This window comes from Microcebus murinus, chromosome 6 (genome assembly GCF_040939455.1).
Source record: "Microcebus murinus isolate Inina chromosome 6, M.murinus_Inina_mat1.0, whole genome shotgun sequence".
NCBI lineage: Eukaryota > Metazoa > Chordata > Mammalia > Primates > Cheirogaleidae > Microcebus > Microcebus murinus.
Genome location: NC_134109.1, coordinates 111,792,387 through 111,816,386, shown reverse-complemented (window position 1 = coordinate 111,816,386; position 24,000 = coordinate 111,792,387). Strand labels below are relative to the sequence as shown.

General features: G+C 38.7%; 1 protein-coding gene across 11 annotated transcripts in view; it reads right to left on the bottom strand.

Annotated features, from left to right (window-relative positions):
* NRG4 (neuregulin 4) overlaps positions 1 to 19,102 on the bottom strand; it is a 144,223-nt gene extending 125,121 nt beyond the window's left edge. For 2 of the 11 annotated variants that reach the window (XR_012919813.1, XM_076004586.1), the window contains exons 1-4: positions 18,950 to 19,100; positions 16,491 to 16,551; positions 12,757 to 12,847; positions 3,699 to 3,827 (exon numbers count right to left, since the gene is read on the bottom strand). The gene's annotated coding sequence lies outside the window, so the exon portion shown is untranslated. The other 9 variants (XM_076004594.1, XM_076004589.1, XM_076004590.1 and 6 more) reach the window with 9 other exon arrangements.
* Positions 19,103 to 24,000: the final 4,898 nt, after the last annotated feature.

Below are 24,000 nucleotides of genomic sequence, written 5' to 3'. Positions count from 1 at the left end.
AACCATAAAGAAAAATTAATAACTTTTGTTCATTAAAAGACACTATAAAAGAGCACAAAACAAAGCGCAGAGTGGAAGAAGAGATTTTCAGCACAGAAAACTGAAAATATAAAAAATATCAAGTTCTTAGGAATAAATTTAATAAAATATACATAAGACCTTCAGAAAGAATGATAAAATAAATGTAAAATAATTGCAAAGTTAAAGATTACCTAATAAATGAAGCCACCATATTTATGGATTGAAAGACTAAACATTGTAAGAATGTCAAATCTCTCAAATTGATCTCTAGGTTCAATACAATGGCAATAAAAATAGCAAGAGGTTATTTTTGTGGAACCAACAACTTGATGATTTGTAAATAAAGGGACTAACAATGGCCAAATCACTCTTAAAGAACAAGAAAAAGGGAAGCCTTATTTGATAAGATAAAGTCTTATTACAAAGCAATAATAATTTGGGCAGTATGGAATTGGTACAAAGTTAGACAAATAGGCCAATCAAGCAGAACGAACAATCCAGAAATAAGCTCTTGCATATGTAACAACAATAGCATTGCAGAGCCATGGGAAAAGAAGAGTTTATCAACAAATGGTGCTAGGAGTCAGACTTAGCATTCTAATAATGTTCAGCCGTTGGCTTCAAGGATCTTAGGTAGTAGCTGTTGGCAAGCTGATCCCTGAACCATAGTTTTAGCACTATGTTCTCAAAATCAGTTCTAGTACTAGTCAGTAGTTTCAACTGTGGCAATGATAGTACCTCCTATAGCAGGTTATTTATTAATAGTTTTGTTTTTTTTTACTTTTTATTTTGAACAATTTTGGATTTACAAAAGAGCTGCAAAAAATAGTACAAAGAGTACCCTTATTGGCCGGGCGCGGTGGCTCACGCCTGTAATCCTAGCACTTTGGGAGGCCGAGGCGGGCGGATTGCTCAAGGTCAGGAGTTCGAAACCAGCCTGAGCGAGACCCCGTCTCTACCAAAAATAGAAATAAATTAATTGACCAACTAAAAATATATATACAAAAAATTAGCCGGGCATGGTGGCGCATGCCTGTAGTCCCAGCTACTCGGGAGGATGAGGCAGTAGGATCGCTGAGCCCCGGAGATTGAGGTTGCTGTGAGCCAGGCTGACGCCACGGCACTCACTCTAGCCTGGGCAACAAAGTGAGACTCTGTCTCAAAAAAAAAAAAAAAAAAAAAAAAAAAAGTACCCTTATAACCCTCAACATGTTTTCCATAATGTTAATATCACATATAGCCACAGTATAGTGATCAAAACCAGGAAATTAGCATTGGTATACTATAATTAACTGAAATACAGACTTTATTTGAATTTCACCAATGTTTCCAATAATATTATTTTCTATGCCAGGATCCTATTGAGGATCCCACACTGCATTAATCTGTTATTTTTCCTAAGTCCTCCAGTCTAGCAGGCCAGTTTGGCATTGTTGTCCTGGCATTCATTCCTTGAGGCATGGCCTAGATTCTACTGCTCTATTTCTTCTAAAACTTTGTGAGCATATAATTTCTTGTATTAAATTTTTTCTTCCTATTTAAAATAGCTAGATTTATCTTTGTTTCCTACAAACAAAGGCTGCCTAATACAGACAGGAAATCCAAAAGCCATAAATGAAAAAGTATAGATGTTTAACATTAAAAAAAAAATCAACTTTCATATGGGAAAAGACTACTATAAACAGAGTCAAAAGAATAAAAAAACTGAGAAAGTATCTGATGTTTATAACAGGCAAATTATTAATAGTTCTAGCATACTAAGAGCTGATCATTTAATAAGAAAATAAACAGCAAGATAAAAATTGGTGAAACTTAGGAACATTTCACAGAAGAAATCTGAATGTCTAATAAACTTGAAAAGATGTTTATCTTCATTAACAGAGTCAGAGAAAACTAAAAGCAACAATGAGATAATTTTTCATTAATTACCCAGCAAAAATTAAAAAGAATAGTATCTTCAGTGCTCACAAATGAGCACTGAAATGGTCACATGAATTTTCTGATGGTGGGAATGTGAACTGCTATTCTAAAAGGCATAGCAGAGAATAGCTGAACAGCTTTCAGAGGTTGCAGAGTTCTGGAGTAACACTGGAGTTCCTAGACAAAGTGGAAAGGTCTTGATTATAACTTGGGCATTGAAAGTTGAGATTCCATTAAGGCCAAGCCTTAGGAGTATGAGTCATGTCCTAAGAGTAAGGGTTACATACTAGAAATAGATCTGTCCTAGGAAAAGTCTCAAACCTAAATGAAAGGATTAAGGTCATCTATCAGTAATTCAATTCCTTTCCGGAACAAAACTCAGAACTCCTCAGTAGAGGATAACATAATACAGAGTCTATAAAATACATCACTACCAATGTCAAGCATATAATTAAAATTATTAGACATGTAAAGCAGCTGGAAAATGTGACCTGTAGCTAAGAGAAAAGGCAGTCAATGAAATTAGACCACAGATGACCCAGATGTTAGAATTATCAGACAAGGTCTTTAAAGAACTATGATAGATGTGTTAATTAATTTAGAGAAAATGATGGAAAGAAGACATTGAATATTCAGCAGAGAAGCGGAAACTTTACAACAGACCAAATGAAATGTCTAGAACTAAAAAAATAACAGCACAAATGTAAAGTTCACTGAATGGTCTAAACATCAGACTGGACATAGTAGATGAAACAATTAGTGAACTTTAGGACAGCTGAATAGAAATTATCCAAATAGAAGCACAGAGAGTAAAAGAATGAAAAAAACATATAGTATCCAAGTGCTGTGAGACAATATTAAATGGTCTAACATGTGTAATTGGAGTTTCAGAAGAAGAGAAGGAGAATATGGCAAAAACAGTATTTGAAGAGATCATGGTCAAATCATTTCCAAGATTTCTGAGAGACATAAACTCCAAGAGCCAAGGATTCCAACAAACAAGGAAGACCATATCTAGACATATCACAGTCAAACTACTAAACACCAAAGAAAAAGAAAAACCATAAAAGCAGCCAAAGAGAAAAAAGTAAGATAAATTACCTGCAGAGAAATCAGAACAATGCCTAACTTCTCATTGCAAACACAGGAGGCCAGGAAATAACAAAATGACATCTTTCAAGTGCTGAAAGAAAAAAAATTCTTCCATTCTAGAATTCTGTAAAAACACTAACGGAAACAAAGGCAAAAATAAAGACACCTTTAAAAACAAAAGTGGACAATTTGTGACTAATAGAATACAAAATGAAAATATACCAAAATAATTTCTTCAGGCTAAAAGTATAAATGATCCCATAATGAAGCATGAATCCACAAGAAGGAATGAAGAACACTGTAAATAGTAAATATATGGGTAAATATAAAATTATTTTAACAAAAATAATAAAAGTAGATAATGGGGTTTATAATATAAGTAGATATTTAATACGTATGGCAGCAATAACAAAGGATGGGAGAGAGGAAAAGGAAATATATGTTGTAAAGTTGTTAAATTATACATGAAGTGGTAAAATAGTAATCCAAGGTTAATTATGATCATATAAGGATGCTTACTGTTATCCCTGGAGCAAATACTAAAAAATGATATGGAGGCATAACTAAAACACCAATAAAGGAGATTGTCTTAGTCCACTTAGTGTTGCTACAAAGGAATACCCGAGGCCAGTAATTTACAAAGAAAAGAGGTTTATTTGGCTCACAGTTCTACAGGCTGTACAAGAAGCATGATGCCAGCATCTGCTTCTGGTGAGGGCTTCAGGCTGCTTCCACTCATGGTCAAAGGTGAAGTGGAGCCATCATGTGCAGACATCACACAGCAAGGGAGGATGCTAGAGAGAGGAAGCCAGGCTCTTTTTAACAAATGGCTTTTGTAGAAATTAACAGAGAACTCACCCCTGAGTGAAGACATTAATCTATTCGTGAATTATCCACCCCCTTCAAGACCCAAACACCTCCCATTAAGCCCCACCTCTAATATTGGGGATAAAATTTCAATAAGAGAAGAGAGTAAACTATAGAAGAGATAAAATGGAATATGAAAAAATACTTGATTAATCAAAAGAAGGTAGAAAATGGAAACTATAAAATGAAAAACACATTGGACAAATAGAAATCAAATAGGAAGATGGGAAATGTAAGCCCTGTAATGTAAGTATATTAAATGTAAATGGACCAAATACTCCAAATAAAAGACATAAATGGTCAATAAAAAGAAAACAATTTGCCAACACGAATGAAAAAAGCAACATCACTACAGATGATTCAGACATTTCTAATAAGACATTGTTATGAATTATTTCATGCATGACATTTGATAACTTAGATGAAATAGACAAATTCTCATAAAAGCACAATGTTCTCAAACTGGCATAAGGAGAAATAGAAATAGCCCTTGTATTTGTTAAAGAAACTGAGTCTCTAATTTAAACTCTTCCTACATAGAAAACACCATGCCTGGATGGCTTCACTGGTGAATTCCACCAAATATTTCAGAAAAAACAATGACAAAAATCTCATACAAACTCTTTCAGAGAATAGAGAAAGAATGGGCATTTCACAACGCATTGTTTTGAGGCTAACATAAACCTGACACCAAAACCTGACAAAGAATTAAAGAAAATTATCATTAATCCTCATGTATGTGGACTGAAAAATCCTAAACAAAATATTAGCAGGTTGAATCTAATGATATAGCAAAAGGATAATATATCATGAGCAGTAGGGGTTTATCACAGTGATGCATAGTTAGTTTAACATATGTGAATCAACATGATTCACATTAACAAAATAAAGGAGAAAAATTATATTGTTTCTTCAATAGGTGCAGAAAAGGCATGTGATAAAACTTCAACAACCTTTCATGAGATAATAAAATCTCCACAAACTAGGGAAACTTCCTTAAGCTTATAAAGAATATCTACTAAAAACCTACAATTAACATCATACTTAATGTTCAAATCAAGTATGATGTTCAAATTAACATCATACTTAATGTTCAAATATTAAAAGCTTTTTCCCTAAGAGTAGAAACAAGGCAAAAATATTCAATTTCACTACTTCTACCATGATTACACTGGAGGTCTTAACCAGCACATTAGGACAATAAAAAGAAATATAAAACATAAAAATTAGAAAGGAAAAAGTAAAGCTGTCATTATTCACATATGAATTCCTCCAATAGTGAAAGAAAAGCCAGCAAACAAGGTAAACAAAAAGTGGACAGAATCACCCAGCAAAAAGAATTTATATGATAGCATAGAGCCACCACCCTACTAACAATATATTCTTAAAAATAAGAATAATTTAAACAAGAAAGGACCTCAAGCTTTAAACTGTCTCAAATCTCTTCGATAGAGGGACTCTGTTCCAAACCTCTTCGACAGAGTGCTCAAATCTCACAAACAGACCAATAAGATTTTTCGGTTGGTTAAAAATACCCTTACCATACATTTAAGAATCTCCCACTTAGATGTTAACTTTGCTAGTCTTACAATAAATATGACTAGTCTTTTTTCTCAGGTCTGACTCAGTGTGCATCAGAAAAAGAAAGCAAAATATTATGTATAAAGCCAGCAGGAAAATCACTGTAGAGACCAATACATCTCAATACCCCCAAAATCACTATTCACGCATTGAGATATGATAATAACAGAATCTTCAGTTTCAGGACCTTTCATACTATTTTTTAAAGCTTTTGGCCTTAGAATTTAATGCAAATACAATTTGAAAAACCTTTCAGGCTAAAACACTTTTCTAGGAAAATTATTTGGATCACATCTTGTCAATATGTTAAAAAGTAACAAACAAAATTTTAAAAAGCTATCTTTCCTTGAAGACCAAATATAATTTTTCTATAAACATTCACAAAAATATGTCTGTTCTCCTTAGCCCCTTATTTTCCTTTAGTTGGAATTCAAGCATCTCCTTGTGATATAAAAAGCTGGCGCACATGGCTATTACCACTAATTAATTTTCAGAAAGGAAAAAACAAAAAAGCAAAATCTTGAACTTCATACGGTTACATCAACAATTGGAATAAAAAATTTTTTCCAAAATGATGAACAAAAACATTTAAAAGGACAACTCAAAGAAAAAGTACATTTTTCTGATATAAGGCATTTAGAGTAAAATACCACTTTGGAAATAACAAACATTTACTAGCAATTAATGATGGAGAACTAAGATATTATTCTATACAAAAGCCATGACTTTATATTGAACCTATTCTACAGAACTTAGCAATTTCTTTCTGAAGACTTATTTGGTTGCAAAAGTTTTTAGCATTTCTTACTGCATGGGAAACCAATTTTCGGAAGACGTTTGCTAATTATATTAAAGTGCAAGGTTGAGCTATGCTGATATTCTATTCCTAAAAGTAAATGTAAACTGCCCCATATACGAGAAGATGCCTGTCGACAATAACACTTCAATGGTGCAATTTTACATGTGAATCAGCCTATTGCAAACATTTTCTTTAAACAAGTCACTTCATATAACCACTATTTACTAATAAGACATCATAGTTAAAAACAAAAACTGTCCCTGACACTGTAGCATATAAAAAAGACCTTTATAATGTATCAGTTTAGAATGCTTTGCGTTTTAAGTAACAGATAACCCAGTTCACAATCACATAAACAAATACAGATTAAATTATCTCACAAGACAAGAAATCTTGAACGGAGCAACTGCTAAAGTTCTAACGTTGGTTTACTAATCAATGATGATCAATATTTTCAATAATTTTTGTTCCACCATCCTCAGTGTATTAACTTTTTATACTCATATTTATTGGCTAATGGTTCCAAGATGGTCACTGCAGCTCCAAACATCACATCTAACATCAAAGCAAGACAACAGGGTTACCCCAGCCCTGTCTGACCCTTTTACTATAAAAAAGGAAAGGCTTCCATGAAGTCCCTCAGGAGACTCATGGACTAGAATTATATTACATGGCCACTGTAGCAAAAAGAAAGTTTAGAAAATCTAATATTTAACTTCTCTAATGTTTATGGTACAGGTAAGGAATGGATATTGGATTGGCCAACCAGCAGTATCTGCCACAGTCCTCAACCCAATATGTACATACACACTTCATCCTATACATACTCATTAAACATAGCACACTCATACTCTCCTCAAGAAAGACAACCCTACTATCTCATCCAATTATTGCATCCAGCTTGAAGCAATATCTCCGGGTGATTTTTCTATTTGCTCTCTCAAGTCCAAATGTGGCGACTCTTGTCTGACCACCTATATAACTAAAAGATAAGCTATCTGTTTCTAAACCACCTCCTCCTGTAAAATAACCATGAAAAATAAAGAACAGAATAACTTCAATAAGAACTGCTGGCTAGCCATGGTGGCTCACGCCTGTAATCCCAGCACTCTGGGAGGCCGAGGCAGGCAGATCGCTTGAGGTCAGGAGTTCAAAACCAGCCTGAGCGAGACCCAGTCTCTACCAAAAATAGAAAGAAATTAATTGATCAACTAAAAATACATATACAAAAATTTAGCCGGGCATGGTGGCACATGCCTGTAGTCCCAGCTACTCGGGAGGCTGAGGCAGAAGGATTGCTTGACCCCAGGAGATTGAGGTTGCTGTGAGTTAGGCTGACGCCACAGCACTCACTCTAGTCTGGGCAACAAAGTGAGACTCTGTCTCAAAAAAATAAAAAATAAAAAAAGAACTGCCATTCAGAAAAGGGGATAATGGAAAGCACATAACTGTCAACAGTCCACAATCCATACCATATCTTGCTGGACAGAAATTGCTGATTTCCTGGCAAGCAGGAAATAACTAAATAAGCTCCTTGGTTAGTCAATATGATAGGTTCTAGTTTAAGTCTCAAGAGAATCTGTTTCAACATTGTCCTCTGTGGCCATATCTAAGGTAAGTTTTGAAATGGATGCCATTCCCAGGGGCTCCACAGCTTCTGTAGCCTACTTCATGTTGGTTTGACTTAGGGATGTAGAGATGGGAATCGATTGGAGACTAAAAACAATCAGAACTCACTGTTTCGCTCCCTCAAAAACATATCAAACTTCTATTCTACTTGCTTCAGATCAATTCCTTATGTGAATAACCACAGCTAAAAAACACTTCCAGATAATATTTAGGCCTGGAGAGTCTCATCTCTTTGCTGCTGACCTTTGAATTCATAATAGACTTGAGGCAACTCTAACAATAACCTTAGATGGGGAGATACTACCATTAACTCCTGAAAAATTCCACATTATGAAGCTTGTTTTCAATTTGGAGCAGGAACTTAGGGCAGTGTACCTCTACAGCAAAGCTGTATTCTCCCCAATCTGTGCTTTCATGCAGAGAAGCACTAATTTGAGTTCACTCACCCCCTCCCATAGGCTCATACTGAAAAGTCGCAAGAAGTAACAAATGCATAAAAATATTCCAAAACTTTCCTATTATTTTTCTTAATACTATAGCCTCAGTTTGCACCGGCAGGCACAAGTTAATCAAATGCTTTGCTATCATATACCAAGGGCTACAACTTTCCTTTCCTGATCTTTCTCCATAATGCCTGGAGATAGGCAGTCCAAGACTGGAACTGCTGTTCAACAACGTCCCAGATTCTTTCACTCCTCCTCCTCCAAAGTCCTCAGCTTGTTGGAATCACATTTTCAGCCTCATTCTGGTCATCTCATGGTTGCAAGATGGCTGCTACAGCTCCAGGCTTTATGTCTGCCTTTAAGGAACAAAGCAAGGGGAACGAGAGTACCAGTCACCTATGCCCTCTTTATCAGTAAAACAAAAGCCATCTCTGACTTCCCTTCAAATCACTGGCAAAGGGGAATGAATGAGATTGTCATGAGTAGCTTCAACTAGTCATGGTTTTTTGCTTGCAGCTGGGCACACTGCTAACAAAATGAAGGTGAGCAATGGGGAATGGGTATTAGGATATCTGCCATACATAAATATTTAAAGTTTTAAGAAACCAATCTCTCTTTGGTGAAATTTCAAATATTATAACAGAAGTAGGGAGGAAAAGCCCTCAGACAGTATTATAGAAATATATTTTAGGTAAAGAAATTCCCACTCAAGCAAACTCATTCTACTTAGGAGCCCATCCCTGAAATCAGCACCCTTTAGCAAGCAATTCTGCTTCCCACAGGCTCTTTCCTTCCTTCAATTCTGAACCCACAGATTCTCTAAAATACCCATGTTTATTAACAACTGTTTCTATGGCAGCAGAGTCCCTGGTTGGAGGGAGGGGGACAGGGATGGAGGCTATTTATAAGTTAAAGATTAACAGTACATTCCAATAGCAGTTATTATTGATGAAATATTTATGGAGTTTCTAAAATAGATATAGAGGGGAAAATAACCTGAAAAATATTTAAGTGCCTCTTGTTCACCAAGAACCTCTTGATTATAATTTGGTTTCCCAACTAGGTCCACCACCTGGAAGAAAATGCTCTGATCATCCTGGTTCAACTGGTTTATGTAATAGTTTTATCTCTTTATATATTAATAAATTTGCATTCTGACATTACATATTAGGTTTATAAGGTTGTTAGACTAATTTAATCAGTAGTGTCTGGGACACTACTAATCGGATCAGGTTTCTAAGACCACAGACTGAGGGTCAGACCCTGGTAAATTCACTAAGGTTATTCCAGACCCATATGGTCTTTTGAATAACAACAACTGACCTGCCCCAGACTATAGCTATAGCCCTTCAAATCAGTGTATTAGCATGAACCTCTTTCTTTTCCCCATCGCCCCCAGACAGGGTCTCCCTGTGCTGCCAGGCTGGTCTCAAGCTCCTGGGCTCAAGGGATCCTCCTGCCTCAGCCTTTCAAGTAGCTGGGACTATAGGTATGCGTCACTGTGCCTGGTTAAACCTCTTTAAAATGTTTATAAAAGCAATAAATCAATTTTTATTCTATGAAGCAGCTCACAAAAGCCACTTTATTTCATTTAAATTGTGCCACCTATAAATATACCCAAGGCACCAACCATTCAAAGTACGATAGTTTCCAAGCAATCCTCAACTCACGCTTTTTACATATAAAAAAGTATGTAACGTAGGTATACAGTATAGAGGGCATGGGCTATGGAGCCAGAAAGCTAGAGTGCAAATCCTAGTTCCATAGTACAATGTTCGACCCCATAGTGGGTGTGTGACATTGGGCAAAAGTCATTCTGCCCAGTTTCCTCATACATACATGAGGGCTGAGGTAGGAGGGGACAGAATGATAGTACATACTTCAAATGGTTATCTGAGTATAAAATGAATTATACATAGCTGGAACATAGGAAGGATTCATCAAATGTTAGCTATCATTACTCTTAACTGGAAAAATTAAAGTGTGTGGTTGCATTCTATGCAAATATAAAATGATTTGATAATAAAGATTCACTTTATATGCTAAATACAAAATAACACAAATCCCACCAAATTAATAATTCATCAAGAATCACAGTTTCAAAGATGTTTAGTGAGTGATTTATAAACTCTTTTAAGCTACTGCCACATAGCAATATCAAACTTTCCATTCTTTGCTGCCAGGAATAGTCTTGAATTATGCATGTCTCCTACAAAATGCTATGTAGGTCTCTATAGAAATGTAAAGGAAAGAAAAATCATCCTGCTCCCCATTGCACCACTCCCTCAGCGCTGCCTTGCATACCTTGGTCTCCCTAGAGCTTTCCTATGTCCTCAAAGCCTAGAAACTCAGTCTACAACACACAAAGAGGATATGTCTCCGAACAATGTCCTGGAAAAACATCTCTGAAATAAGGGGGCCAATCAGCCTAGTTACTTTTCACATATGTGTGCCCTATTCGGGCCTGGAGTAATTATCATCCTCCCCCATTTTCCTCAGTATACATAACTGGTGATCTTTAATATTTCCTCTAATGTGTTACTACTTTCCTTCCTACTCAAATGCTTCTTTCATTTTCATTTTCCTTGCTCACTTCCATGACCACGAGCCTCTTTTTTCTTTTGCCTCTGATTCTCACACCTTCACTCTCAAACCCTCCAAACTACACTCACTGCACACCCAATTCTTCAACTATCACTCTTCTCCCTCTGCCCCATCCTTTAGCCATATCTACTATGAAAGTCCATTTCTTTGAGGACAAACTCTTTTCATTCTAATAAAAATCTGGTTCTCCCTTAGATCACAAGGTGCCTTTTCCAATATAACCATTTAATCCTTACTTTCAACTTTTTCTCTGACTCAATTTCTTTTCGATGGAAAGAAATGAGGAATAGTCTTTTCATTGCTCTCACCTGGTATTTTCCTATTATCATACTGTGCTCCATTTCTCACTGTTTAAAATCTCCACCTTATCCCACATTTCAGAGAACCATCCTCAACAATTCTATTTGAATACACTGTTCTCTAAATTTGTCCCTCCATCTCTCTAGTCTTGGTAGAAGTGACAATTAAGAGTCCAGGATTCGATTTCTGTCAATGCTAACATATATGTACTTAGAGAGTATTATATGAACCAGAAAAATTAAACATGTTAATGATGGTCACATGGTCAACAATAGAATTGAATAAAATACATCACTATTTCTGTACTCATAAAAGAACTTCACAGTACTCTTAAAATCAAGTTCTATAAATTTATATATTCTATCACTAGTAACATATCATGTTAGCTACTGCCTTAGACATAAATCACCATCTGCTTTTCAAAAGAAACTATAGCATCATAAGGCTAGGCGGCCTCATGATGGGTATAGAAGTTGAGCGTATAAGCTATTCTTGACAAATGATCACTACTTAAAAGGCCTTCTAGAAAGAAGATAATACAATTTCCCAAGGTAAATAATTACAATCTTAAACATTCTTAATTTCAAAATCTTTGATTTTTACAATTTAAATTTATGCTGCTACTTTTCCCCTGTAGAGATTGGAAAAAAACAGTCACCATCCTCAGTATGACAGATCTCATCTACTTGAAAAGCATTATTGTCACCTCTGAGCCTTCATTTTTCTAAACCTCAACAACCTGGACTTTTCTCCAGACTTATGTTCTTCAAAACTTTCTTTAATTCTGGCTAGTCTTGAACTTCAGGGCTTAAGTGACTCTCCTGCCTCAGCTTCCCAAGTAGCTTGCACTACAGGCATGCACCACTGCGTCCAGCTCATATTATTTTTAAATCACAAAGACCAGCTTTAGAGTAAACCAGTATAAAGCCAATTTATTTTTATTTTTTAAATTTTTATTTATTTTTATTTTTTGAGACAGAATCTTGCTCTGTTGCCTTGGGTAGAAGAGTTCAATGGTGTTATCATAGCTCACTGCAACTTCAAACTTCTGGGCTCAAGCGATACTCTTGCCTTAGCCTCCCAAGTACCTGGGACTATAGGCACTCACCACAATGCCCAGCTAATGTTTCAATTTTTAGTAGAGATGGGGCCTCACTCTTGCTCAAGTTGGTCTCAAATTCCTGAGCTCAAGCAATCCCCATCCCCCCCAACCCCATCTTGGCTTCCCAGAGTGCTAGGATTACAGGTGTGAGTCACGGTGCCCAGGCAATTTTTTAATATAAATAGTTAACATATAATTGAACATAGTTCTATACATATAGGCTTCTCAAACATTAGACTTAAGACCTAGAAAATTAAAAATTATAGAATTTTTCATATTGCAGAGGCTGCCCTTTATTATCTATTAGTTAAGTCAAGTCAATGATCTAGGATTATAGTTAACAAATTATGACTGCACATATAACTCCAAAACATTAAAATGAATGAATAATTACTTACCTTATCTATCCTTAGATGAAAATTTTTCTTCTAGATTGCAGAGTAGAGAGGAAACTGGCTGTCTCTTTATGATTCATGTCTATTTTTTCTGCTTTAATAGACATTGTAGACACCATAAAGAAAAAATAAAAACAAAATTTTTATGTAATAATTGTAGTAGCGCATGAAGACAAAGAAAGTAAAATATGTTTACAAATTTCATATGAACTTTTCTTTTCACTTAGTGATACCTCAAAGGACTTTACAATAAGAAGCAGAAGCTTCACTTTGTTAATAATTTCTCCCTCTTCCTCAACCTTTTTTAAAGCCCTGGGAAAATAATCTGTTATTATTTCCAGATAAAAGGCTAGGTGTTGGGGTTAAGAGCGAAATAGAGTGTTACTAAGATTATTGGATGGGGGAAGGGAAAAGCCCTTTCATACCATACAAACAGGAACTTCTGAAGAAAGGCAAGGAATTATATTTCTTTTACTATGAAAACTACTTTTTTGTGCTATGTTTCCCCCAAGAAAAACATTTTACATGCATTATGATAGAGGCTTAATAAGGCTTGTCATTTCAATAAGGTGGTGGCCTTTATGGGAAAGAGGGGAAACAGTGGTATATGATATGATCTATCCTCCATTTAAAAAGTTAATTTTACCAAAGATCTTTTACTTTATATGGCACTAAGAATATCAAGGAAATGGCTCAGAACACTCTTATATAAAAGTGGCATAAACACTATTATAAATTTTTATTCAAGCCAATTGTTAGGATGGAGCAATTTTTCAGAAGTTTATGGTCTCTCTATAGTCATACAAATAATGAACATAAAAGGTTTAAGAACAGTGTATTTTTACAACTACAAAACACCAAAATTTTATCTACTTTCAAATTCGATTATGCTGGTTCCTTTATTTTTCTGGCTTACTTTTAGTTAGACTGTTAGATAAAAGTCAAATTTTCTTCTTTACATAAAAATAATCAGACTCATAAAAATTTAGAACTCTAAAAAAATTTAGAGACCTTCTAGGTGGAGTAAGTGCAATATTCTATCGATCAGAGACATTCACAGAAAGAAGTCACAGAATGAATTATAGGTGGAACCCTGGAATCCAGAATGCTTTTCCGCTACTTAATGATTTCTCAAACTTATTTAGGCACAACTTTGTGTATATCTGTGAAGGAGTGAGGCACGAGGGCTGAACCTGAAGTCTCTGAAGCAGACCCTGGGTTTGAATCTTCGTTCCTCCACTTCCTAGCTGTGCCATTTTGAGCAAGCTACTTAATCCCTCTATGTCGCAGTTTCTTCATCTGTGAAATGAGATGGATAATAACTATACCTTTCCAATAAGACTGCTATTATTAATAGCAGAAAATATTAATACACATAAAGCACAGAGAATGGTGTCCAACACATCATAAACATTCAGTAAATATTCAATTCAGTAAATCCATTTACTAGGATTCTGTAAATAAACACAGGGATATGTACTTGTTAGGTTTTAAACTAGCATAATTATACTAGAATTGGGATAGTGAATCATTTTTGTGTTTTCAAAATACATGTATATATAATCACTGATATTCCAGTTTGGCACACAAATTGTGTAGCCAAAGTAATAGTTCCTCATGGAATACATGCAAAATTCCAACTATTAAACACATAATAAAACTCACTTAAACATTGGATACCATTCACTTGGTGATCACTTGGGCCTCGTGATGTACTCAGAATATCTGACACCCAGAGGGATCATTTCTTAATATCCTCTCTTCTACATGATAAAATTATTTTCAGTTATGATTATGAAATAAAATAATAACAGCCAGGAAAGAAACTGAGAGTAAAAATTCTTTTTTATTTAACTACATTTATGTATCAATATAAAACAAAATAAATATTATAATACAAAAAAGGAAAATGTAATGGAATTAATGTTTTTGAAAAAAGGAAAAAACTTATGCCTATATATTGGCCTGTTTGCAGTACTAAATAACAACATCATACCTCCTATTATTTTGATTTGTTCTATAGTTTGGAAGTAAATATTAACAACTTAAAAAGAATAAATTTCAAAATTAAAGATAGTATTTGAATTCAATTATTCAGGAGAATAATTTCATGGATGAACTAAAATTTGTACTTGCCAACCAAAAACATTACACCTCAAAGTCTGCACTTTGTTTTATTCTTAGATTTTACACACAAATAAAAACTCTAAGAGGGCCGGGCGCGGTGGCTCACGCCTGTAATCCTAGCTCTCTGGGAGGCCGAGGCGGGCGGATTGCTCGAGGTCAGGAGTTCGAAACCAGCCTGAGCAAGAGCGAGACCCCGTCTCTACTATAAAATAGAAAGAAATTAATTGGCCAACTAATATATATACAAAAAATTAGCCGGGCATGGTGGCGAATGCCTGTAGTCCCAGCTACTCGGGAGGCTGAGGCAGGAGGATTGCTTGAGCCAGGAGTTTGAGGTTGCTATGAGCTAGGCTGACGCCATGGCACTCACTCTAGCCTGGGCAACAAAGCGAGACTCTGTCTCAAAAAAAAAAAAAAAAAAAACAAAAAAAACTCTAAGAGGTCACATAAATGACAATTTTAAGTAATCAAGTTGTTTCTTCATGCTTATAATCACTGTACTACCATTATTTATTGAGAACCTACTGTTTAAATGCAGGGATATGACCCATGGAGCTGGGCCTCAAGTCTTTAATTACCCTGAACTTTCATGAATTTACTTGGAAACATAAGCAACAGCTGAGTTCATGTTTACTGATGGCTAATTGCATAGGTGAGAGTTCTCTAAATTAATTTCCATGTAGAATATAATGTTTATTAAGAGATGGTTAAAATATGCTAAGTTGAAGTTTACATATGTATTACTAAAACAACAGAAACTACAGAAATTGTTTAGAATCTAGACTCACAAGAGTTTTCATGGAGGACTATTTTGCCATTGACATTGCTTACAATTACTGGTACATAAAAATTACTGGTAATAAAAAGCAGATAATAAGAATTATTATTGCCTACACCCAAAGTGACTCCTCTTATTGCCCCACTCTTGTTATGCCACTGCTTAAGGTAAAATCTGCCCTTAAAGTACTATCCTTAAAGATGGGCTTGCTGCTTTAAATATATTTAAACTACTTATGAGAAAACTTTTTTACAATTAATGTTTATCAAGAGCCTACTATTGATTGCATGGTATTGTGCTTTGTATTGTATTCACACAGACTATATGCACATGAATATTGCTAGTTACAAGTCAATCATATTTATTCATTAAAGTCCTCTCAGCAGAATTTTTTAAAAACTTGCTTTGTTAGCAGTTATTGTGTGTACTTAAATTTAAAATAAATATCACAAAGTCAAACATATTCCATTTTTCAAGCTTTCACTGAGATTGGCCTTCTCCCTGAACATTCCAAATAAGTGAGACTATTATAATTCAACATTTAGAGGATCTTCCAAAATGTTAATATTTACATAAACATTAACAATTTAAGGACTTTGGGTGTTACTCAAATTTTCACAAATCATATGGCACCAGATTCATATGTTCTATTTTTACAAGCAACTAAAGAGAACAAAAGTTTTAACTCTGACATCAATCTTTTTCAGACATTCATAGGACCAAGCTGCCCTACCATAATCTCCCAGCTGCAAACATGCAAAAATATTGTGTTTATGTGATCCTGGTACTCTTGAAAAGGCAGTCTTTTTAACTAAAAGAAAATATGACTTACCTCAAAAGTCATCTTGGTATAGGACATCATGCCAATTACAGCCACATTACAAATGGTATATCTGGCAAGAAAGCAACACATAAGGTTTAAACCCACAATTCCACTCCTGCTTTATATAGCTCCCATGATTTCCTGTTGCTGGGAAGTTCCTTCACCCAAAATTCCTGCTCATTCGTTACCTGCAGTCTACTGAAGCAGCACCTGTATATTTACAGCTCTAGGATTCCCCAACATCTCCTATCAATGAGAATCACCTGGAGCAGTTAAAAGTAAAAATCACATGTCAATCTCTTGGAATAGGTTTGACGTGAGGTTCCAGAATTTGATTTTTTAAAAGTGTTCCCAACTGATTCCTACAGGCCAGGCAAGTTTGAGAATAATGCTCCAAGTGAAAGCGAGGTCTGTGGTAGATCTTCATAGTGCTCCTAGATTGATCAGCCTCAAGGGCTAATCCTCCTCTTAGGCCATACGGCGTTTGAAATCAAGAGCAGGACTGCATTCTGAGAATGCAGAATGACATCTTGTCTACACCTGGTTTAAGTTTTCAGTACCCTGAAAAACTTAAAGGGTGAAGATTTTCGTTTGGCTATGGATTCTTAAGCAGGACGCCACGAGAGGGCAGCATAGAGCTGACAAATTACCCATGTTTTGGGATTTTTGACTTCACAATACAACTTAAAATGGCTGCACCTACAATTTCCATGAACTAAGATTACCCCAAAAAGAAAAAAAAAAGTATTCTTAAAAGATGTAGGTAGAAGTTATTAGCATGTAATTTTCAAACAGATTTCTCTAGAAGGTCTTTACAGACAGCCATTGTAGTAAAAAAGTTCCCTTGAAGTAGCATGCACCTGAATTGAAATAATTGTATTAGAATACAAAGATTCTAGGTAAACCAAAGTGGTCTTTCAATTTCTCTCTGCAAGTTTCAAAATACTTGTCCTACTCTAATATTTAATTATCATTGTAACTGGATGCTTTTCAATGGTTTTAATCAAATCTTAAGTAGAGTTCTACTAAGTAGGGAAAAAGTGGAGTGGATAACAACTTGCGTAAGCTATGCCAAGGCTTTTTCTAAATCAAGTGTATGTAGTTGAAATGCTGCCACCACCTGTCAGGAAACTATACCGTCCATCCCATGCATCCTCCATTAATTTTGCTTAACTCATGCCCACTGTATCCTTTCCAGTCCATATTTCTTCCTTGTGGAAATGTAGAAGACCCTCTAGCTACCTAGGTAGCTTCTCCAAATAGCACCTTCAATGGCTTTTTGTCCCTCTGAAATCCCACCATTAGAAATTAGAGTTGAGTAAAAAATGTTGAAAGGTAAGGGAGGTCCTGAAAAATTTTACTTTTCCCCAGCTGTCCAAAATTAGATACTCCCTATCTAGATATTCCTGTGCCTAAGAAAAATATAATCCGAGACCCTGGGGCAATTCCATAAGGAGGGTTTTGAAGTCTTTCAACTCTATATTTCCGTCATTTAACTAGAAAAGCTGATGTTAGAGGAGCAAGCAAGAAAGACAATGAACTTTCCTGGGAGGCCAACGGGACCTAACCAAATAAAAACACTTCAAAAGTGATAACTGGAAATCAAGACTGTCTGCAGAGCCAAAGGCCACCCTGGAACTTAGTGTCCCAGAAACGAGAGTTTCCAATCTTTTCAAGTATTTTAACATAAACATGCCAAGACCCCATAAGAAATCTTTACCAAGAACTGGAGAAGACAAGCTATGAATACAGAAGCTGCTTAAACGGCTGTGCTCACAGCAGCACCTGCAGACATTAGAAAGAGCTGTACATTTTTTGTTTGAGGACTTTTTTAACCTACAGAGAATATCTGTGGGTGTACCCGGATTGCTCAGTGACTCCACTTACCGTACCCGCTACCTCGAAACCACGGCCCTAGAATAAGGGCACTCACGGGCGGCACCTCCTCTGGGGCGAGGTCTCGCCCTGGCGGCACGAAGCACAGGCGCGCGCCGGCGCGCAGGCGGACGCGGCAGCGCGGCGTCGGGGTCTCCCGCGGAGGGGACTGGGGCGGGGACACGCGCGGCCCACGAGTGCGGTAACGACACGACGGGAAAGGGATGAGAAACACTGCCCTACAAGGGCCCTGACTCAAAGCCATCAAACGACTGCACGACAGATACTTTTCTCCCAGGCAGCAGCCCGAGAGTCAAGGGTCTCCGACTCCGCGGGACCCTGGCCAGAAGGAGGCGTTTCCCGTCAGAGGCCTCCGGACGCGGGCAGCGGCCCGCGCAGAGCCGCCAGGCCCTGCGCCGGAGCGAGCGGGGCTCCCGCTCCCCGCCGCGCGGACGCCGGCGGGCCTCCGCTTCCCGAGGGGCCGGCTCGGCCGCACTTGTTGCTCCTCGGCCCCGCCCGCCGCCACCACAGACCTTTCCCGCGCCCCTGCTCTCTCCACACGCGCACACTCGCCGCGCCCACGCCCTCCTCACCCACACCACGACGCCCGGCGCCGCGCTCCGGCGGGCTGCGGCCCAGACCGCCGGCCCGGCCCGCCGACGCCGCGTTTCCTAGACAGCTGCGCGGCCGCCCCGCAGCCTCCCGGGCGCGCGCGGCCGGCCGGAGACGAGGGCGCAGGCGCGGGCCCGGGCGAGCGGCCGGCGCGAAGCCGCGCGCGCCCCCGAGCGCGCCCCCGAGCGCGGTGGGCGGAGGGGCGCGGGAGCGGCGGGGCCGCGAGGGGCGGGGGGCGGAGAGGGGCGCCGGGAGCGCGAGCGCGGCTGGCCCCGCGGCGGAGCCCGAGAATCCCGAGCCCGGCGGCAGGTATGTGTCCTCGCAGCTGGCAGCGGCCGGGCTTCCTCTGCCGCGCGGCCGAGTCCTGTGGCGGGCGCGGGCGCGGACGCGGGCCGGTCAAGGTTTGCAGGCTGAGTGCCCGGAGGGCTGGGATCTTGCGGCTGACCTTCATCCCCCGGGCCGGGAAGCCAGGCGAGGGTGCGTGGGGCAGCCCGGGGCTTCACCTCCAGCCTGGGACCTGCTTCTTGTCACATGCTTCTTATTTATTTTTGCAAACTGCCCTGGTTCGGGTCCAGCAGCAGATGCCTTACCTCCCATTCTTTGCCTCCGTGTGCCATCTTGCATTTATTAATAAAGCGTGCAAGCTTGGGTGGGGGGTGTTGCTGGGGGGAATCCCATTGCAGTGTGGCAAGCGGCGCCTATTTTCGGTTTTCAGACGTGGTATAGAAGTGGAAATCTCACACCCTGGGGATTTGTGGCTTGGTTGGTCGTGACCACTACCTAGTGGGCTTCCCCCGTTTGTAGGGAGGTGCCCCGGTGGCAGGATGGGCTGTCTGGAAAGGATGGTGGGGACAGGTGCACGCTACGGCAGACAGTTCCCTGCTTGCTAACTTGACAGGGAGGCTTAAACCCAGAAAATTGTCTCCCTTGTTTGTCACCTTGAACAGAATCCCTGAGAGTTGAATTCTCAAACTCATTAAGGTTTTGCATCTGAAGATGACTATAGCTAGCCACCTGTTGGAAGTCAGACTCCATGAACCTCCTCCCCATAATCTAGCCCACCAATCCCTGTTTCATAGACACCAACACTGAGATAGTGATAGGCCCATATGTGTTCCTTCTGTCTTTAATGCTGCTTTTTTTTAAATAAAACCTACCTATGATTTGATGCCCCATATGTTATAGATTGAAATTATATGATTTGTTTATATTCCATACACCTATAACATCATATCCTAAAGATTGAATTTCTCTTTAGTATATATGTTACCTATTTCCCTGGCTGTCCACCTTGCTCTGGGTAATAGTTGGAAAAGTGGAATATGACCGCTTGCCTTCCCTCCCCAACCTCCCAAAGTGTTGTGGTGAAAAGAATTGTAAGAGCTAGAAACATAGAATGAAATGGTTATCACAACGTGTTGGGATATGACAGCTGGACTGGAATTGCTTCTAAAATATAGTCAGAGTACCACATCTAATCACAAGAAAGACACATTTCTTAAATGCTCATGTGTACCAGGTACTGAGCTAAAAAGCTATTTGTGCATGATTTCATTTTAATCCTCACAACAAACCTTTTGTCTCCATGTTAAAGATGAAGAAGCTAACACTTAGAAAGGTTAACTAGCTTGTCCAAGGTCACACAGTCAAAGACAGGTTTAGGATAAAAACTCAAGTGCATCAAATTACTGGGGGCTTGGGGGTAACCTTTAACTTGGGTGCTGCTGCTCCAAGTACCTTTTTGTTAAGATCAAGTTTATACGTAAGCACGCTGCCTTGGGTCTGATTTTCCATTTCACAGATTTCACACTAACTTTGTGGCTTTCCAGTAAGAAAACTGTTGTTTTGGAATGGGTCTGTGTGGAATTTTTTGAGGTGGCACTGAGCCTATAAGAAGTGAGTTTCAAGAGGTGCTTCCACTTCATTCTCCCACACAAGCCTTTAAGTTCAAAAAGTTGTTTCACTCCAGATTTAAACCTATGAAATGTATGTGTATCAGGTAGAATGAATCGCTCCTATTTTCCATTGTCACATCCCACTCTACCCTTCTTGCTGTGCTGCCTTGCACACTATCTTCTGGTCTCACTGCCAGTCATCAGAGCAATACTGTGTATCAGATCACTTGTGTGTGAGTGCCCTAACAGGGTGAAGGAATCCACACCAGCCATGGACCAGGATCCAGTCTCTCTGTGAGTGTAGCAATTACTAATTCGAAGTTCTTGGAATCTGTGCATTCAGCTATGGATGTGTATTTAACAATTTTAAGTGCATTATTATGATGCAGGTATTGGATTTTGTTACACATTCCTAGCAGCTCTCATGGACTTAGAAATTGCCATAGTTGCATCAGTGGAAAATTTACCTAGTGGGGCTACTAGCTTTTATGCTCAGGTCACACCGCTAGTGGTGGGAAAGGAATTATTCGAAAAGTATATCCCTTGAAAATTACAGCTTTTAATTATAAGCTGATCAATAATATTAAGTAGGAAATATGACTGTCTCTTATAAATTCTATAAGCTCTGTTTTCATCCTTGGACAATATGACCGATTTCAGAACACCATAATGTTTCCTTTTTAATTATACTGTGTTTTTTTGACAGTAAAGCAGTTTGTATAGCATTCTTGCCTCGTGGAAAGCATTCAGTTTTGGAAGAGCACATTCCCTGATGCTTATTGAAATGCTGAGATGGGATCTTTGTGCTCTGGAGATTTCCAGTCTATGATCAGATAAACTCAAGATGAGTCCTGCTGCTACTGGGGAAGAAGCAGTAAACAAAAAGGGGTGTTGTTTGATTTGGGGAGGAAGTGGTTTCCCTGCAGGGAGCATCATTGTCTTCTTCAGCTGGGACTTTCATAATGGGAAGGAGTTCAAGAAATGGACTGGTCTACTGTCTTCCATTCAAGCAGTATTTAATTTAATGAAGAGCTGAATACACTTTTTGGTGCAAAGGTCAATTCAGGGAATGTAAAAATGTTTCTGGACAACATTTTTTTTTCTTGAAATAAATTTAAACTTGGAAAAGCTATATGGGCAACTATGGATATTTAAACATTTTTTATTCCTTTCACCAAGAGTTTTTTTAGGGGGGTAGGGGAGGACTAAAAGTTTTCCAAGCTACATAACTCATATGTCTTGTAGTGATTGATTATAATGCACATTTTAATACATTGTTGAATAAGACACTGGGAACTGGGATATTTGTCTTTCCTCAACTGACCTTATAAGCTACTTATTTGTGAAATGTGGTTTTTCTTATAGTATCCCTCAATTTAGTATTCTTTAAAATGGGATTTTTTTTTCAGTGTAAACAATCTTGAATCACAGAAGAAGTTCACAGTCAGCCTACTTTGAAATACTTGATTTTCGTCAGTCTCTTTTTTGCTCCTTGGTAGCTATAGTAAGGGTTTTCATTTTATATGGACAGCGGTTCGCTTTATTTTGCCTTTTAAATAGAACCAGTTACAATTCACAGATGCCGGCCAAGCACACCAGTCCCAGGACGTTTTCCTGTGGTCCAGATCTCATCTGAGAACCCTAAAGCTCTCTATGGCCCTTTTTGTGCTCAGTTTCCCCATAGAGCAGATGTAGGAGTTCCTTACGTTGGATCATACCAGGCTGGCCTTGGTGTGGGTGTGGGATGAGAGGGAGGCTATTCAGTACTGACACAGGGCAGGACCAGGAGATTAGTTCTGCATCAGCACTAGCCTATATTGTGATTTCTGCTTGCATATATAGTATGTGCTTATTGTAAAATGTTCAAACATATAGAAGGTAGAAACTCAGTGGTCAAAATTTTTGGTAATCTTACCCCTTAGCAATGACCACCATTAACAGTTTGGTGTGGATTCCTCCAGATTTTTGAATGCGGAAACTAAAATGTTCCTGTTTGCCAACAATGCTATATGTAGATGCGTACTATTTTGCGATTTGTTTTCTTGCACTTGGTAATATATCTTGGACCTCTCGGAGGCCCTTGAATGGCATACTTCTAGACACCTTTTATTCAACCTCAATGGGAGCTAGATGAGAGGAGCCCTGTAACTGGGGGAGGAAGGGAACTGATGATGTCTGGTGGGCAGGAAACTGGCATGTGCTATGTCCTGTGATAGGCAATTTCCCGTTCCATATGCCTTTGCAGTGACCCTTGGTGGTCAAGTGTTCATAGACGGGGCGATTTGGCCCAGGTCAATGTAGCTCAAACTTTGAGCCTCTTCCCTTTTACTACCATGATTGCAGGATTAAGTATTCTCTGGCTCCTATCCTATTCTGCCCCATCTATGTAGCCTTTTTGCTGTTCCCCCTGCCTCAGGGCCTTAGCACTAGTGATTCCCTCTCCTGGAATCCTCTTCCCACAGATATCTTCATGGTTTCCTCCCTCACCTCCTTTAGGCTTTACTCAAAGTCAAACACTGCTTTAAAACTACCCTCCTCCCACAGGCATTCCTATACCTCCTCTCTGTCTTGCTTTTATTCATAGCACCTCCTAGTGTGCCATATTAATTAGTTGTTAAGTTCACTGTCCGTCTCCCCCATGGAATGAACACCAGAGGACAGGCAGTCTATTTGTTCACTCCTCTAACCCTGGTGCTGTGAGGAAAGAACTGACGAGTCACTATGGCATCCTTGACTCTTTCCAGCTTCCCACTCGTCTTGTTTTTGTCAGCCCTTACCATTGCCTGTAGTGAGCGGTGAAACCTTTAAACTGCAAAAGCTTGACGGTTGTTTGGGGGAACAGCGAGGAACGTGGAGAAGAGGCAGGAGGGACAGGCCCATTCTACTCTCGAGCCTCCCAGGTTGAGTCAGGCTTCTGTAAAGACGGAAGAAAGTTGCCTAAAGGTTGGGGTGTATGACGAGGCAGCAAACGGTACCTGGGGAGGCGGCCTGGGCTAGAGAAGAGACCTCTGTGTGGATCCCCTCTGTTTGGGGTGATAATGTTTTTGAAGACTTCCTGAGGAGACTCTAGACTTCTTCCACCAACCACCAAGTTTCCCAATGGCCTCAGTCCCCAGAAAGGAAAAGGAATCTATGGT